Source organism: Canis aureus, chromosome 1 (genome assembly GCF_053574225.1).
Source record: "Canis aureus isolate CA01 chromosome 1, VMU_Caureus_v.1.0, whole genome shotgun sequence".
Taxonomy (NCBI): domain Eukaryota; kingdom Metazoa; phylum Chordata; class Mammalia; order Carnivora; family Canidae; genus Canis; species Canis aureus.
The window spans coordinates 91,712,817-91,731,134 of record NC_135611.1 but is presented as its reverse complement, the minus strand read 5'-3'; the positions used below and the strand labels follow the sequence as shown (position 1 = coordinate 91,731,134).

General features: G+C 43.4%; 1 pseudogene; it reads right to left on the bottom strand.

Moving 5' to 3' along the window:
* Nucleotides 1–15,285: 15,285 nt before the first annotated feature.
* Nucleotides 15,286–16,443, bottom strand: LOC144289668 (nmrA-like family domain-containing protein 1 pseudogene; annotated as a pseudogene).
* Between the last annotated feature and the right edge of the window lie 1,875 nt (nt 16,444–18,318).

The window sequence follows — 18,318 nt, the reverse complement described above, 5'->3', positions numbered from 1 at the left end:
ACACCACTTCTGACTTTATTTTTTTTAAATCTGATTGTTCCTAATTCCAATACTCTGACCACTATTTCCACCCCTGTGAAGAGAAACCCCTGCCTATAACTTGGCAGAGCATCCAGGCTTCTCCAACATACATCACTTGACATCATCGTCTGCTCCATCCTTCCGGGCTCCAGCATGCTGCCTTCTATATCACCCTGGCTCTTCACCCTCCCTGGCTACCATAGGTTTAATCCTCAAGTCATCAATAGTTCAGTCAAGAAGGACTTAAAAAAATAACAGTAAGGAGAAATGGCTTCCTCCCTTCATGGTACATTCCACAGGAGCTCCTCAGCAGAGCTGCTTGTGTCCAGACATGTTACACTGCTTAATAATATAATCACTTGAGTTTATACACAAAGACCTCTTCATCCCCAGGGTGGACAAACCCACAGAAGGGCCAGTCAGAGAGGATCAGCTGCCAAACTTCACTCAGGAATGCTCCCCTCATACTGAGACTGGAAGCTTCCTTCCTTTTAATGAATTCTCACAGGAGGCTAAGTATTTTCTAAGAGGCTTCTGAAGCCCTCTACACCTAACCATCCCCAGGCCATTGGGCATGCCAGTTCAGTTTTAGACATGGTACGAAGGGGTCCCAGGAGGCTCCATGGTGCCTATGATAATCCAAGAAGAAAATAGACAAGTGGGCAGTTGGGATGAAGGCACATCTTCATAGTTGTATCTAAATCTCTAGTTAGACTAACTGGGACCTCTGGCATACCCTGCTGATTACATACCAGGAGTCACTCTTCCCTTCTTTGAGGATGAAATGTAATTTTTTTCAAGGTGACTATATACTCTGCTTAAAAGTTGTATATCCCCACTCTCATACCTAAGTGTACACCTATGACCCAGTTCCAGCCAATGAGATGTTTGCTTCCTGGAACTGGATATGATGGCAGGGGCTCTAAAAACATTTTGTACCATGAAGTGAACTTCAAGATAGGCACAAAGTAAGGATGGTGGCCCAAAAGTTAGGAAGGAACACTATACCCAGGGAGGGGGAATTGTTAATTGTTAAAGTAATTGTTAATTGTTAAAATTGTTAAAGTAACCCTTGATTAGCTACATCCAGACTTATCACTAGAGAGAGAAAAGAAGAAAGGAAGAAACCTTGATGCACTAGCTCTTATTTTCCATTTTCTATTAATATATTACTGTTTCTAGTTCTAGCTGACGAAGCCCTCTGGTTGTTAGGTTTGGAGCAACTTTTCCTGGGGTCCCAAACCTGACTGTCGCCCCCCCGCCCCTTGCTTATCTGTGTCCTTGAACAATTCTTCCAAGCTCTTTGTGCTTGTTTCATTTCAAATAAGAAATAGAGAATTCGAATACTTATCTCACAGTAGTTAAGAGGATCAAGCAATATGATAGCATGAAGCTCTCAGAAGAGCCCTTGGAACACAGTCTTCATTAAATATTACATAGCCTGTGAAAGAATCAGCTGTCCCCTATCCCCATGTTGACTAGGTTTGAGGTTATTCTATGTGCAGGTTATTCTATTCTAAATGCTCGTTTCACTCCTCTTGTTCCAGACAAGACAGGACCTCCCAGCTGGTAGCTTTACTTCCCCCTCACATGTAGAGAGGTGAGAGGTGTGTATTTGTATACACATTTTCTCCTTGATTGCTGACACAGAGAAGGGTCTCATTTTAATAACAATTGCACACCAAGTACCTGGTGTTCAAGCTCAAGGTCAACAACAACTCTGACAAGCCCACGTTTTCTTCGTGCAGGATTTTAAATTGTCCTGTAAACTTCCTATCAGTCACTTGCACTCAGCATGAAAATATAGCCATCTCTGCAACACGGGGCAGGAGGGGGCGGCTATTACAGAGCGTTGCAGACATATGTCGCCATCCGGCAGAGAAACAGAAGAGGCCCACTTCAATCTTAGGGCAGAAAACATCAAGCGGAAACCAGTCCAGATGCCCCTCTCACGCTTCCCTTGGACATAAAAATAGGAATGGTTGAAATTGAAAATGACGTGGGAAGAATGAGGCACCATTTGTGGGAGACACAAAAAAACACGAAGCTCATGAATGCTATTTGTTTCCAATCCATTATTCAGCATCTGCTGTTGACCCTTTGTCATTAGCATCCTTTTGTGTGGGGCCACCTCAGAGATTTTCCCCTTTTCGGACACAGATGATGAGTTCCAAACCCACTCTGAATAGGCCATTTGCTGACCATTTGTTTCTGCAGCAAGGGTGAATGCGTGGGGCTTGTTTGCAGCAGGATGACTGCACACGGCCTTACTTCTGCCTCTGTGATGAGGAGGCTTCAAGATAATGGCCAGCCCTTGGGGGTAGCCCCTTCAAGCCCCCCAGCCAGGTGCATGGTAAAGAATAGGCTGGTTCCCTTTCATTTGCAGAAGGTGCTTGTTCTGATTTTTCCTGAGCTTGCTTCTTTTGAGCAAGGCAGGAACAGAATGAAAAGGAACGAAGGAGAAGAAACCCATCAGTGGAAATCAAGGACCACATTTACTGACTCACCTGAGTGTCCTGGAGATTATGGCCATAGCAGCCTGGCTAAGTGGGTATGTGGGGCAGAGTTCAAAGGAGCAAACTCCTTCCTGCACAGGCAGCCAGGATGCAATCTTCACCCAGTCCTGAACCAAGGATTCATATTTGCAGTTTGAATGGACTGGCAGCTTAAGCCAGAGGGAGAAAAAAAAAATCCAATCCATCAATCTATTTCCTAAGCCTGCAAAACCCCAGGAAACTACTTTGTGCTCAGAGAGGTTGGTGCCTTAAAAAATGAGCTGCCCAAGTCCGTTTGATATGCAGAGGTCAATGGAAGCCATGACTTAATAGATGGCAAGTGAGGGAAAAATTCAAAACGGCAATTATGTTTTCCTGCCAGATTCCATGTGTTCTTCTGAGTCTCACCCTTGCTGTCTTTCTGATGCTTTTGATAATTATTTAATTGGTCTCTAATCTAAGTAGATGCTGTTTGAACTGCCTTTCGGGGTTACAGCAAGTTACTGATTATACAGCTCTCAGATGAATAAATACACGTCACTTTTTTTCCTTTTTTTGGATCATGGAAAAGCAGTACTTTGGATTTATTGATGGACACAAAGTAGAGAAATCAGGCAATTCCCTGTGTAATTTTCATTATGCAAATGTTTTGTAGAAATAGGCATCTAATGACAAAAGAGCTTTGTAAATAATACCTGTGTTAGGAACAGTTTAGGGTAGGAGAAAAGGGGGAAAACACTGCTTTTCCACATGTTTCAAGTATTCTATAAGAAAAATAACATGTCTCTTGGATCTAAAATTAATTATACATTCCATATAAGCACTCTTTATCTTGGATGTGGTGCTTCAGTAATACTTAGGTAATTCCTAGAAGCTTGGACCTGGACCCTTTAAGCCTTGATGAAAGTATAGAACACATTCGCTTTCTAAAACCAGAGCTCAGGCATCTGGGTGGCTCAGTGGTTGTGTGTCTGCCTTTGGCTCAGGGCCTGATCCCAGGGTCCTAGGATCAAGTCCCACAGCAGGCTCCCCACAGGGAGCCTGCTTCTCCCTCTGCCTCTGTCTCTGCCTCTCCCTCTGTGTCTCTCATGAATAAATAAATAAATCTTAAAAAAATAAAACCAGATCTCTATGTTGCTATCAAATGAGAACTTCTGAAAATACTATATAAAAGCAAAGTACAATGCTGTTTTAGTTTTGTATTACCAGCCAATTCAGTAATGGTCACATAGATAGTTATGTATAATCCCAAAGCAGCAATATATAAATGCCTTGAAAAACAGAACTTCAAATCAGCTCCTCCAGAGCCCAGCAGAGCTTGGCAAACCATCCACCTCCAAAGACTGGATCACATCCTTTGTTGGATGCTTGAGTAGTCTTTAGGGAGACTCCTATTTTATATTGCAGGGTCCTCACTCAGCTGTCTTTTTTTTTTTTTTAATTTTTATTTATTTATGATAGTCACACAGAGAGAGAAAGAGAGAGGCAGAGACGCAGGCAGAAGGAGAAGCAGGCTCCATGCACCGGGAGCCCGACGTGGGATTTGATCCCCGGTCTCCAGGATCGGGCCCTGGGCCAAAGGCAGGTGCAAAACCGCTGCGCCACCCAGGGATCCCTCAGCTGTCTTTCTATCAGAGTAATAACCTAAGTCCTTCTGGCAATCCCACCATTTCAGCATGATAAAGGAAATAATCTCAGTTTCAAACATTTTGAAACAAAAGCACAAGTTGTGGGAGTTGTGGGTTTTGCCCCTGAAGAGAGAAAGGCCCTCTAGTATCCCCCTCTGAGGCCTCCACTAGCTACACCCCATGTAGACATAGTTTTCCCTCCCCTGTTGTCTTGGTACCCTGTATACCCTTCTTGATGGCCCAAGTCACATTGTTTTGTCAGTGGGTTCTCCAAAGACTGGAAGAACTTAAGGAGCCAGGTCATGTCTCAGTGTCCCCCCAGTATTACAACTCCAGGCACAGCAGCAACTTAATTAACATTTGTTGAGGAAGTGCCCATATGCCAAACATTTCCAGCATCCAAAAGTATTGCCCCTCTTCAACATAACCTTCTTTTACACAATGCCCCTGCAGGCTAGTTTGATGGAATGAGTACATGTAGGGCCAGAGGTGGACCTGGCGAGCTGGGTAGCCAACTTCCTTCCCCTATGGTAACCAATGTTCACTTGTTTTAACAAGACCCACTCTGTTTTGACCAAACTTTCTCCTTTGGGATCATTTTTGTGGTTTTATTTCCTCACAAGTGCCAAGACCAAGAGCCTATGCCATTTACTTTGGTCAGTTGGAAGGTAATCCAACTGACAGGAGTATGGAAAAAGAGAAAGTAGCATCTCTAGGATTTTCCATCCATTGACAACATGCTGCTTGGGATTCGTGTCAGACTGGTGACCTGCCAATACAACCTGGACTAAGAAATCTTTTCTAATCAGCATATATCTTTTTAGCAGATTTAATTTGAATTGAACACTATAGGCCCTGGCAGAGCAAGTATAGCTTGATTAGGAGTCCTCTCTTACCAGTGTCCATCACCTCACATGTGAACCGTTTCAGGGATTATTGTAACCCAGGCTCTGGGAGGTGGTTAAATTTGCCACCCTGATCTGGTTCATCCTTCTTTAAGGCTTTGTTTTTATTAGGATATTAAACAAAGGAAGGCACTTAAGCCCAAGGTCACTTATTTGGTTAATACTGCTGTAGAAAGCCTTCTAAAATGGCTCCCAATGGTTCCTTCCTCTTGCTGTCCACTCCTTGTATAATCTATACCTTTGTGTGGCAGCTCAATCTAGGGACTTCTTCTAAGAAACAGAAAACAGGAACATAATAGGCTCTCACTCCCCAGAATAGGTTATACAAGACTGACTTCTGTTTTCCTTGCACTCTCCCTTGCTGGCCTTCTCTCATCGTATTGCCTTCTTAGCTTATTCACTTTGATAAACCAAGTTGCCATATTAAAGAGTTAAATATAGCAAGCAGCCGAGGATGGCATCTGACCAACAACAAGCAAGAAACTAAGGTCCTCAGCCCAACTGCTTCTGAGAAACTGAATCCTGCTAATAGCCACTGAATGAGCTTGGACATAGGTCCTGCTGCCCTCAATCAAGCCTTGATGTGGCCCAACCCAAACCTTGATTATAACCTCCCAAAAGTTCCTGGGCCAACCGTTTGATTGCAACTATGGAGAAACTCAGGAGCAGAAGACCCAGCTAAGCCACACTCAGATTCCTGACCCATAGAAACTAGAAGATAATAGAAGTTATTGTTTTAAGTCACTAAATTTGTAGTAATTGCTTATGCCATTAAAAATGTCCAGGCACCAAATCTAAGGAGTATTTTCCATATCAACAAGCAATTCTCAGGCCTCCCCACACAGCACCAAGCAATTATCCACAACTCAATTCTGACACTATCTTCCCAGAGACAGCATCAGATTCTACAGGTAAGGGCTCAGTCCTGCAACAATGCCCCCTCTGTACTCATTTCCATGCTGGTCACAAGCCAAGGTTGTTATCTGTGCTCCTAAGCAACCTACTTTCAGTTGGAAGTTCCAAAGATCTCCCTCCAACCAATCCCAAGTCCAGGACATTATTGTATTCCCAACCAGACTGGCTAATCAGACTGCCCATGATCCCCTTGCTCAGATTTAAGTAGTTTGCTACAATGGCTCACTGAACTCAGAAATGGTTTTAGTTAATCATAAGTTTACTAGAAAAAGATATAACTCAGAACTGTCAGATGGAAGAGATGCATAAAGCAAGGTATATGGGGAAGAGTTCAGAGCTTCCCTGCCCTCTGTTTACTACCCTTCCGGCACCTCCACTCGATCACCAACCTAGAAGATACCTAAAACTCTGTTCTTTGGACTTTTAATAGATGCCTGATTACACAGGCATGACTGGTTAACTCATTGGCTATTGGCAGTTGATTCAACCTCTGGCCCCGCACCCCTCCCCGGGTTGGAGGTAGGACTACAAGTTCCAATCCTCTTATCATGTGGTTGGGACTCCCAGAAACCAATCTAATCTCCATCCTCAGGTGGGCTCCCAAAGTCAACCCCTTTAACCTAACAGAAACACATTTTTCTTATTACTCAGGAAATTCCAAGGGACTTTAGAGCTGTATGCCAGAAACAGGAAGACCAAATATTTATTTCTTAGTGTAAATCATAGTATCAGAGCAGCTATAGATCACTAATAAAATGGCAAAGTGAGAAGCAGAACCTCAACCTCCTGCGTTCCATTTACCATTCCACGCAGTTAAGGCACTGGCAGCCTTGAACCCCTTTGATCAGCCAGCAGACATCCATGCTATCAAGCTCAGAGTAAAAAGAGTTGTCCTCCTTTTTTTTTTTTTTTTTTTTTTTTGGCTAGACGAGAAACTTCACAAGCATTAAAATAGCTGCAATTGATCAAAAATTAAACAGAGCAAGATAGAATATAAAAAGGAACACAAGTCACTAGAGTGTTATGCTTGCAATTATCTCTGTATTTAGGGAGGGAAGTTTGGTTCTTTAAAGTTACTTTCAGGGGAAGTTTGTCCACATTGGAGAAAAAAAAAAATCCTGTCTTCCTGACCCCTGTTCCTAGCAGAGCAGGAGCCTTCCCCTGCCCAGGAGGGAGCTATTGGGGGAAAGGTCCATGTGGAGCCACCCAGCTAATCATCTAACATTGCCAGATCCCATTGGACACAAACTGGAAGGGTGGTGCCCTGGTCCCCGCATGTCAGGAGCGCCCTCTGGTCTCCAGCCTCAATCATCCATTACGAGTCCCTTTCATGGCCTTGGCTTGGGTCCAGCCCTTCTGTCCCGTCATCTTCTGAGACTGTGAACAATTCCCTCCCTTCATTTATATTGCTTCTGTGAAGTATAACTTCATCATGTTTCTCCAGAGTCTTCTTTTTCTAGGTTATATAAATTTAGCTCTTCACCCTCCTTCACAGCTTGCCCTCCAATCCTCTTGCTAGTTGATTAATTTTTCTTCATTTCTTACACATATGCACAGGTATACACCCTACTGCAGGGTAAAGGGCTATAAGAAACAAGACCAAAGACACTGGGAAAAAGCTGAAATTCACCATGAGAAAGGGGGAATTAGGAAGCTTCTTCGATCTGAGAGTAAATGCATGGCAACTTGTTTGAAGAAAACCCATGAAAAGAAGGTCATTCGGAAAAGGTTATGGTTTTAGAAATCGTATTCAGGTTCTTCCTTAAGATAGAGAGTTCTAATTAAGATCAGCCTATAAGATGTTTTCAACATGTGCCAGAGGGCTAGGGCTAAGAGTTATCTTCCCCCTGCACTCCTTACCCGCCATGCTTTGATCTCTCCCTGAGTCTTTCTCCCTGCCCAATGTGGATCTCTACCTACTCAAACAAGCTCCAAGGCAGGGAAAAAACAGAAGAGCCACCTTCCCTATGGGTACAGGCAAGTATAAGGGTGCTAACTCTAACACCTGCTCCTGGGTAACTCTGTTTATTTGCAATGTTGTTCAGGAGATTACAATATTGCCCTCTTTATCCCAGCTATGAGCTTTCTAGCCCCCAGTTACCTACATTTGGGTGGCACATCTCAGTAATTTTTTTTTTTTTTTTAAGATTGAGAGAGAGAAAATACCTGCACTGGGGTGGGAGAAGTGGGGGGGAAGAGAGAGAGACAAGCAGATTCCACACTGAGCATAGAGCCTGATGCAGGGCTCAGTCTCACGACCCCAAGATCTTGACCTGAGCTGAAACCAAAACTCGGAAGCTTAACTGACTGAGCCACCCAGGCACTCCATACTTTGGTTGTTTTATTGCACCATGAAAAATACCTGAGATACAATCCGTCTCTACCTTGGTTTTGTTTTTCTTTCTTTCTTTTATTTAAAAATTTATTTATTTATGAGAGAGAGAGAGAGAGGCAGAGACACAGGCAGAAGGAGAAGCAGGCTCCCTGTGGGGAGCCCAATGTGGGACTCAATCCCAGGACCCCAGGATCATGACCTGAGCCGAAGGCAGATGCTCAACCACCAGGCCACCCAGGTGCCCTGGTTTTGTTTTTCTAGAAACCCCCTTGGGACCCAAGTTCTTTTCCTGTTACGATTTAAAAAGCTTTGTTTCGTTTCTCTCCCTTTCTCCTTAATCAATTTTAGGGAGTTGGAAATGAAAATACTTCTGTCATCCAGGACTTAAGTGTGGTCACTTCTGGCATCAGAGGCTGAGGAGAATTACCATCTTCTTTCTAGACTTTACCTCTTCTGGTAACAAGGCAATCAGTGCTTCATTCTCCCAAGATGTGATTTGACACAGGATAAAATCTAGGGCACAGTACTGTGTTTTTAAACAAAGTTTCATGGTTGCACATTTACTTCAGAATCCAACAACTTCCAGAATTTTACTTTGTGTTGTTCAAGTGTGGTTACTCCAAGACAATCACCTGATGAATTTACCCTATGGGAGGTAGAATAATGGTTACTTCCACCACTATTTTATTTTATTTTTTTACATTTTATTTATTTATTCATGAGAGACAGAGAGAGACAGAGAGGCAGAGACACAGGCAGAGGGAGAAGCAGGCTCCATGCAGGAAGCCTGATGCGGGACTCGATCCCAGGACTCCAAGATCACACCCTGGGCCGAAGGCAGGCACTCAACCACTGAGCCACCCAGGGATCCAGCCCCCCCACCATTATTTTATTATGCATCTTTTAGCTCTTATACTATTACTTGTGTTTTGTGGTTTTTCTACTTAAACAAGGTGGTGTTTATCTTTGCAGGAACCAAAATGTATTCTAAGAAATGCTCAACTGCATTATTCTACACACATAATGGCTTCTTGGCCTGATGAATAGGTTCTCTGGGTTTACCCAATTGGATTTTGAGCGGGTCATAGTGTTTTGTAGCTGGTCTCAGCTAGGCTGTCTATCAGGTAAACAGGAGGGATGGAGGCAGGTGGTGTTTAAAGAGATCAGGGTTGGCATACATTATGCAGGGGGGAACGAGGGGTACATCAAGGTTGGTATGTACTGAACTGTGTCCCCCTAAAATTCAGATGTTGAATTTGTAACCCCCAATAGTTTTATGTCACTGTATTTAGAGATAATTACCTCTTTAAAAAGGCCTTAAGTTAAAATGAGGTCTTTCAGTTGGAACCTAATCCAATATGGACTAGCATCCTTCCAAGAGGAGACTAGCACATACAAAGAGAAACACCAGGGATGTACAAACACAAAGAAAAGTGCTCATGTCTCACTCTGTGAGGACACATTGAGAAAGTAGGCATCTGTAATGCCAAGAAGAAAGATCTCCAGAGAAACCAAACCCGTCAACATCTTGATCTTGGACTTCGAGCTTCCAGGATTGTGAGAAAACGTTTCTGTTGTTTAAACCCTCTTCTCTGTGGCATTTTATTATGGCAACCCTAGCTCACTAATGCAATGTCAAGGTAAGGAAAAGGATCAGAAGAAAGTGAACAAAGCAAGGTGGTGGGAACTGGGTGGGACAGAAGAGCAGTCTCATCATCTAAGGATAAGCAGATGCAGCCCAGAAGACAGACCCGCTCTAAGGCAGATGGTAAGTTCCTCAGACCATTCCCTCCAACTCTTCAGCTTACAGAGCTGGCTCTTTTGAGAGAGATCCAGAAATCATGACCAGTAAAAATGACCAAGTCTAGTGCAGGTTTTGCTCAGCTCACATACACCAAAATGGATCTGGTCTTTGCTCTGTGATCATGAGGAAATTTATGCAGAAGGAAATGTTTAGGGAAGTAGAGATGGAAGATGAACAAATCATATCTCCTGCAGCATTAGGAGGAACCTGCACAGCTCAGAAAGTAGAGGCATTGGTGCTATGGGTTCCATACATGGCATCTGTGGTAGGCAGAGCAATGCACCCCTCCAAAGATGTCCACGTCCCTGCCCCCCACACCTGTAACTCAGGTACCTCACATGGCAAAGAGACTTTCACATGTGATTAAAGGGATGAACTCTGAAATGGTGAGATTACCGTGGAGTTTTGGGGCAGGCCCAATGGAACCATCAAGGTCCTTAGAAGAGAGAGACAATAGAGGCATAAAAGGTTATGTCTAGGCCATGAAGGTTGGAGCAATGCACTTTGGACATGAAGGCAGGGGGTCACAAGCTGGGGAGTACAGGCAGCTTCTGGAAGCTGGGAAGGACCAGGAAAGAGTTTCTTCTCCAGAGTCTCCAGGAGGAACCAGCCCTGCCTCTACCTTACTTCAGCTGGGGGAACTCACTTTGGAAAAATGACTTCCAGAACTTTAAGATAATAAATATGTATTCTATTAAGCCACTAAGTTTGTGGTAGTTTTGTCACAATAGACATAGGTGATGAATACGCTGTCGTTAGGACCCCTTTCTCCATCCCTCCCCCCAGATTTTCCCTTGCCTATTTCTCTTTCCTCCTCAACCCTCCTCACTGACCATCAATTCTGCATCAGCAGGGCTGCCCTCAGGGGAGGATCCTGTGGTCCTGTGAGCCTGTGAATGCTCATGTTGGTCCCCACCCTGAAGGCTGCCCCTGGCCCAAGAGTCCAAGTGCCGAGCAACAGCTATGCTTCCCACTCCAATTGTCCTGCCATCCTGAACTTCAAAACATGCAGCAAATAATTTGGCTTAGACTTGACCTTAAATTGCTCTTCAGGAATATCCCAACACCTTGCTATGGGCTTTGGATGGATGCAGGGGCCCTAACCTCATGTCAAGTATTATTCCCATTTCCCGGATGAGAAAAAGGGACACACCAGACAGACAAAACAATACCACATCCAAGGTCAGAGAAACCAAGGCTTATCTACTTTCCAAGCCTCACAAAGACAAATGCTTTTGGGGTCAAGATGCTCTTCAGTGAGCCTTCTGATGTTTGCACTTCATCCACTAGATGAAGCACAGCAGGAATCGCACTGTGGACACACTAATTTTACTGGATTTGATTTTATTGTTCTGATGTGTGCAGCAGTTTGGTTTAATGAGATTGGATTCAGAGAGGCCTCATTGAGTACTAGCTCAGAGCTCTAGCTCTGAGATCTGGAGCAGTACAGCAGAGTGGCTATTAAAGTAAGATTATACGTAACCTTCAATTCAGCACTCCCATCCCTGGGAATATAGTCCTTAGAAATTAAAGGACCTATCAGTTGAAACTACACTTACAAGAATGATTACTGTATATTTGCTTATAGTGAAGAGAAAAAGTGAGAAAAGTGGCTTCCTATCACAGGGGACTGGCTAAATAAGTAGAAAATATCCAAACCATGGAATATTAGGCAGCAATTAAAACAATGAGCTAGATCTACAGGAGGGTAAGTTGGGAAGAATTCTACAAGGTCTTATATAGTGGGAAAGACAAACTACACTTAAGTTTGTATGACAAAATCCCATTTTTTTAAGTCAGTGACAAAATTCCCATGCTTGAGATTCTTTATAAAGGAAATAAAAAGTATTAAATGATACCAGACAAAATTCGATATCCATTCTTAATTTTTAGAAATTGCAATCGCAATAAAATAGCGTTAGATAAATAACTCTGTAACAAGATAAAATATTCCTATCATAATCCCAGAGCTAGCATTCTGCTTAATGGGAAGCACTAGAAACATTACCATTAAAGAATTTGATGTTGTGCTAGAAGTAATAGCCAACACAACTAGGTAACAGAAAGTTATAATTCTAATTCTAAAAATTGGAAAGGAACATAAAAAATTATTTGCAGATGGTATGACTGTATACTTGGCAAATGAAAAACAGCTGAAAAGCTTCCATAACCAATAAGAGATTCATAAATACTCTAGGAGTATAAAATAGATACATTAGCTTCCACAGACACTATATATATATATATATATATATATGCCTATATATATGCTTATATATATATAGTGTATATGCTTATATACACAATAACCAAATAGATAAGGCTACGTGAGTGTAGCAACCAAATCAGGAATTAAAATAATTCTAAGTAGGGGCCACAGAAGAGAACTTTACAATACTCCTCAAGATTAAAAAATAAGACTTTTTAAAAACGAAAATGAATACCGTGTCCGAGAGGTGAATTTTCCATACCCTAATTTGCAAGCTTATATACCCCAATACCTACAAGTTTAGTTTTAAAAAAGATAGATAAAAAAACTAGATAATGGGACTCCAAACCTCACATGGAAACAAGAGTTGGAATAATCAGGAAAACTCTGTAATAAAAGAGCAATTTGGGAGGAAAGTGGGAGGGGTTGGGGGAGTTAGTCACACTAGATGTCAAAACATATTTAAAAGGTTCAGGTATTGAAACACTATGGTAACATATGAAGAAATAGACCCATAGAACAGAATACAAAGTCCAAAAAAACCTCTACAGATGTATCTGTAGAAACTTGAATATAAGACAAAGAAGGCATCTCAAATCAGTCCCAAAATGATTCAATAAAAGGATACGGGGTTAGATAACTACCTAGAAATATCTAAGACCAGATGCATGCTTCAACTTCTACTTCAACTTCAACTTCTGGGATTATTTCCAAATGGATAGAAGACTTTTTTTTAAAAAAAAAGATTGTATTTATTTATTCGTGAGAGACACACAGAGAGAGGCAGAGACACAGGCAAAGGGAGCAGCAGGCTCCTCGCAGGGGGCCCAATGCGGGACTTGATCCCAGGACCCCGGGATCACGACCTGAGCCAAAGGCAGATGCACAGCCACTGAGCCACCCAGTCATCCCCCAAATGAATAGAGGACTTAAATGCAAACACTGAAGTCAAGATCTAGACAAAAACAGGAGAGAAACAGAACATTGGAGCAGTAACGATCTAATGAGAACTCAAATTTAGAAGTGATAAAAGTCTGGTAAACTGGACTCTTAAAATAGCAATTTCTCATGGGAAAAATATCATACTTAAGGTCAAAAGAAAGAAACCAGGAAGAAGTACTCACAACTCCTATCACAAAAGACTAATTCCTTAATTATAAAAGGGCACCCAATAGAAAAAAATAAAATGGACCAAGGGTAAACATAGATTATTTCACTAAAAAGGAAACATAAGTATCTTCCAAACATGAAAAGATGTTCAACTTCATCTTAGGGTAAATAATTCAAACTACCTGGACTTGGTAATTTTGGTCTATTCCATTGGCCAAAAAACCTGAAAATTTGTGAAAACTGTTGACAAGTTTATGGAAAAATAGACACATTGCATTCTGCTGGGGGAGAAAACAAACCCGCACAACCCATGGAGGGCAAGTGGGCAGAATCAACCAGAACAAATGCCTTTCTTTATCTTTGATTCAGCAATCCACCCCACAGACATGCCAGCCCTCGGAGATAACCAATGGAACATGGGAGGGTCTATTTCCACATTGTATGCAAGAGCAAAAAAATGAAAAACCATCTAATCGAGAACTGTTAATTATGGAATTCATTTTTAGAAATAAAATGCAAACAATGCAGCTCTTTGAAAAGAATTAAAGTCTCATGCTATGATTTGTAAAGATCTACAAAATGTAGTTACGTGAGGGGTAGGGGGCAGAAACAAGGCATAAGATCGTGTGCATATGCTGCCATGAGTATAAAGAGAGAAATCTATCCATACACGCATAAAAGCGCTCTAGACGGAGTCATAGATTAATGATAGTGCTGCTGTTTAGTGAATATATTACCTATTCAAAACTTAAATATTTGAGTTTGGCCGTGTTGATTTTTTGTCATCAGCATACATTATCTATAAAGAAAAAGGCATTTTTGAGTAAAAGGAACTTTGAAATTAGAATAAGTGCCTGTAAATTCTAGTTCCACCTCTTAGTAGCTGTGTGACTTTGGGCAAGATATTTAACCCTTGACACTTGACCTCTAAAATGCATATAATAATACCTCCCGGGTTGTTTCGACAATGTGCTGGCTCAACCTTATAGGGTTGAGCCCAGTGTAAACCCTCAATAAATAACGCTTATTATTCCCTCCCAGGGTTGCTCTGGAGAGAAGGACAGGAAATAAATAGCTCAAGCTACTGGTGCAGAGCAGGCCTTCGATGAATATTCATGCCCTCCTCTCTGCTTCCAGCTCCAGTATGACCCACCTCATGATAGGCCTCATTGCTGCCAAGTGTTTCCCACGTCTCAACAAAATTCTAGAATCATCTTTCTTGACAGTGTGCCATCATAAAGACAAGACTACCTAAAAGCCGTTCACCCTTCTTACAGGGAGCTGCCTCTAATCATCAATTGTCAGACCAGGTCCTGAGCTGCTTGGCTGGAAATGGAATTATAAATGCAGCTGAGGAATCTCAGTGATCAAATCCTGATGGAAATTAACATTGGAAATTTTGGATTTCCAGCCTGCTAAAGTCTAGAAGATATGGTAAAATAATTAACCTATGCTTTTAAGCCTCCCCTTCCCTCCATCCCCCGGTAAACCTGCCTCAATGTTAACATTTGAGCTGAACAATCTTCGATTCAATCTAAGGACAAATCACAACTCAGAATAGGAGACCGGTCACTAATATTTATTAAGTACCTAGTAAGTGCAGAACACAATGTAGGTTTCTGCACATGGTACGAGATGAAAAAAAGCTATGGCTTTGCGTTGAAAACCCACCTGAGGAATACAAAGTAAAACCAGTTCTTTAGTGCAGGAAAATAAAGTGTCATTCATTCCAGCTGTATTAAGATTTTTCTATGAACAGAGACGATATCAACAATTAATAGAAAAGAGGCAGGAAAGGTCAACCTACTTTGGAGAAGGAGCATCCAGATTTTTGAGACACTAGTTATAGGTAAATAATGCATGATGATTTTTAATCATTTTGTGAACATGTGAGAACAATGGCTTTTTAAAAAATAACTTTTGTAATACAACTGCAACTGTACCTCCCCACCCCCCCCAGATGGGGCTGAGAGGTGGTGGGGTTAGAGACAGCAATGTCCCCTGTGTGCTACTCCAGCTACTGGTCCAGCATCCTGGCCTTGGGATTAAGCCTCAAGGTCAGTTCAATGTCACTTCCAGGTTTTAAGCCACAGAAAAGGAATATGTTGGCCAGGTCCCAGGCTCCAGGGAAGCCCTATTCCTGGCCCTTCAGGGTCATCTTGGCATCGCTCAGAGTCTTCTTGGTGTCTTAGAGAACAGGGCAGCACACACTTGCATGGGGTGCTTGCAACTCGGAGCCCAATGTTCTGGACAACGTATTTTTCTGGCATCTTCAGCAGGCTGAGTACCACAGGACCCAAGTGGGTCAGGGATATGCCATCCATGGGCATGTCACCCACAGGCAAGCTCAACAAGTAGCTCTTTCCATCTGGAGCTTTCTGGGGCAGAAGGAGAAGGGGTTCTTGAAATGGCAAGACAGCCACATACTTGTCATAAGAACTCCGGTGTCCCCAAAATGTTCTTCCTCCTCCCCTTTCCCATCAAAGCAGCTAGCTGCCAGTCTCCCAGCCATCTGCTTCTTGAGGTTCTCCAGGCTACTGGAGACCACATAGTAAAGACCCAACCACTGGGCCAGAGGAGCCAGCAGCTTCCCTGGCTTGACCTCCCACTCCTCACTGCAGTTTCCCCAGTAGCCAGTCATGATGAAAGTCATGTGGGCCCCAATCATGGCCAGCTGCAAGCTGGCCTCGGCATCCTGGTCTCCCCACACCATTTCTGCGCCCTGCAGGCTCTGCTCCTTTGCTGCCCTACGCCCAGGGTCTCATCACCATTGTGGCTCTGAATGTCCCATCTTCCAGGAGCATCCGGGACACTGAGCCTCACTGAGTACCTGTGACTCCAACACCACCACGAGTTTCTCATCTGCCATGAGAACTAAAAGGGAAAGGATGATCCCTGAGGCCTGTGGGATGCACAGGGTTGGTGATGGGGGCCTGGAATGACCCCCATGCACGCACCATGTGGACCTGCTGAGCTGCTGGCCTGGGGAAGTCGGGGCTCCGTGACCTTCTGTCTGCTTTGTTCCACTAGACCCCCTTGGGCATGACCCCCCCATTCCCCACCTAACCTCCCCATCGCCCAGAAACTTAGTCCCCCACCCCACTTTGACAGTCCCCCCTGCTGGTGGTACCTCCCTACCCCTGATGGAGAAAACTGATTTTTAATCACTCATCTGTTCCAAAGGGAGCTCTTCTGAGAGTGTTTACCATGCAATATTTCATAAGCAGAGTTTAATTAACATTTGAAACTATAAATCTCTTTCAAATAACACCTTCTAATTCAAGTCTCATTTGGTGCCTACAGAGAGAGCAATCAGGAGTGAGGACCGGTGACAGGCACAGTCACTCACTCCCACATCACTGCAACACACGGGCATCCGTGTTCCTGCTTTACAGGCAACACCATGGAGGTGTAGACAGAGCGGCAACCACATCCCAGACCTGCTTGCTGCAGGGCACGTGCCCAGTGTCCCCTCCGCCCTAATGCCTAGCTCCTCTTGCATTTCATGGTAGCCACTGGAGAGAACGCAGATCAAGGCTAGGTATGCTCATGTCCATGGCATCGTGGTGGCCACAGAGCAACCCAGCTCCTTACCACGATCTGCTTTGTACAGGGAACTAAAAAAATCCAGCCAGGAACCGAACTTCATTTCAGCCAGGGCATGACCTCTACTTTTCAGGCCTTGGAAAAGGCTCACTCAGTAGAGGGATGGGTACTTGAGTTTGGAACCACCTGCATTTATACAATTGCATTGCATTGCATGCTCCAGGGTCAGGGTATGGTCTCAGCCATATCCCCCCTGGGCCCACCCATGGTGTGTGCCTCCCATGTTATCCCTCTGCAACCTCCTGGCCTCCCGGCAGTCCCTTAATTCTTTAGACGAGGTTGTGTCCATCGAATTTTTGTCACAGACTTGTTTCATATCCTGACTCATTTTTCACTCATCATTTTAGAAATCCCAGGGCAACTTGGAAAAATTGCCAGGTTGAACTTCTTAAAACTGTTTCATACGAAGTCTTTGCAAGGTCACTGGAGATGAGTTCTTAACAACGCACTTACTATCATCAGGGCAATCCTGCTGCTTTCTGACCTCGGGCAGTCACACTCCAAATCTCATTCTGAGGGCCTGTGCTCTAGAACCACTTCTGAAACCAACTGTTTCAGCCCATGTTCCTTAGAAAATGGTCTGGGCCACAGAGGATACACAAATACATTTTTTTTGGAGCCCGAGGCAGTAAAAATAAAGGAAAATAGAGTTGAGGCATAGAGAATAAGAAGCCATGAAATGGGATATGTTACCACCTGGACACTGTTCACAGTGGGCTGTGAAGGGATTCAGTCAATCGCTCAGCAGGGTACCTGCTTAGCCACATGGGACACCCCCATACAGGCTATCCTTGGGAATAGTCCACTGTAGGGAGAGAGGGAGGATTTGTCAGTGGGCTCCCATCAGTACCACCCATCAGTAACAGCTGGCACCACAAATTGAGTGGTCTTTGATTTTTCAGCAGGTACTTGGGCAACTCTGCAGCATGGGGTTCAGTGCCTCGAAGCGGCAACAGAAGCCAAAGGCTCCAGGGTTGGTTGTCTTCAGGCAGAGCAGGCAGAGGCTCGTAGTGGATCGGTTGGCCATAGGAGTGGCTTAGGTGGAGCAATGTAGCCTATGCACTGGAAGACAGAAGAGACCCACCCAACAAATCAAAGATACCAAAGAGGAGTCTTATGAAGACAATGGGTGTTTTCATTTGTTCAGACATTTCTAATACTCCTGGGCAGTGAACAGGATCTTGGGATTATAGTTAAAGTATTTATGGCCATCAAGAAACTGAAGATAAACAAAAATAAACACTAAATACTATAGTATTTAGTTCTATAACATGGTTAAGACAACAAAAA